This window comes from Tursiops truncatus, chromosome 18 (genome assembly GCF_011762595.2).
Source record: "Tursiops truncatus isolate mTurTru1 chromosome 18, mTurTru1.mat.Y, whole genome shotgun sequence".
In the NCBI taxonomy this organism is placed as follows: Eukaryota; Metazoa; Chordata; class Mammalia; order Artiodactyla; family Delphinidae; genus Tursiops; species Tursiops truncatus.
Window position 1 is genome coordinate 10923481 of NC_047051.1, and position 1168 is coordinate 10924648.

Genomic DNA, 1168 nt, shown 5'->3' on the forward strand with positions numbered 1-1168 from the left:
AAAGAGGGCTATAGTTTACTACCTATGAATGAGAAAAAGATGATCTGAGGCATATTGGATTCTCAGAGGAGACCATGAGCACATGTACACTGTAGCCCATAGCAAGTATTGGGAGGCTGTATGAACAAATCATTAGGATGATGGGGCCTTAGACACCAATCTCAGATTATGAATACATATTCATAAGTAGATCCAAGCATTTAATAAAATTAAATTTGATAATTTGAAAATGTTTTCTCCTAATTTACATATTAAATGTTTACCTCTTAAAAATAATAATAATAATTTCAAAATCAGTATTCATCAAAGGCTTGGCAATCAGGGAGTAGCTATTAAAGGCTGATTTTTTTAAATACCAAAAGGAAATATATTTTTTCAAATTGCATTCATTTATTTGTTTACCTATTTTTAAAGGTTCTTCTTCAACCTTTTTTCTTATTCTTTTTGGCAACAGAGTGCTAATGTTCTCTTCTTTTTTGTTTCTTTGTTCCCATCTTCTTCAGGAAGTTCAGGTCGATGCCAGCAGCCATTCTCTAAATTTGTCTCCATCTTTCACATTTCATTCTTCAAAGATCTCTTGAGATTTCTGGCATCGGTGCTCCACTTAATTGTGCTTTAGAATCTTTAACTGGTGGTCCAGTCCCAAAAGACCCATCAAACTTCACATATCTTTACTGACAAACAGCCATTGGATTTCTCATTGATTTCATTGATCTCTTGGGAGGTGTGCTCCCTGAAGGCAGCCCTTTACTTTCACTGAAAAAGACACAGTTAGGTGATATTGGAAAGGCATTTCTGAATTATAAGGCAAGTCCTAAAATTGACATTGGGTCAGTACTCTTTGTAGAAAAGATCCTCCTTTATTTACAAAGTGAAATTATGTTATTCCTTACAAGGACATCAGAGACAGGTTTACTGTTATTTACATTCAGTCTCCTGCCCTGAGTCAAATAATTAATTCCTTCAGGAAGGCATCTTGGAAATGAACTTATTCTGTACCCTGTGGACAGAGACTAGGATTTCTTTGGAGGTCCTAAAATTACTTCTTTGGAGGCCCTTTAGCTATATCTCCCTAAAAACTACCAGGGAACATAATAGGCAACTATAAAATAATCTTGCTTTTTTGGAAAGCTCTCCATTCCCTTATCTCCATACTTCTCTGTACCCT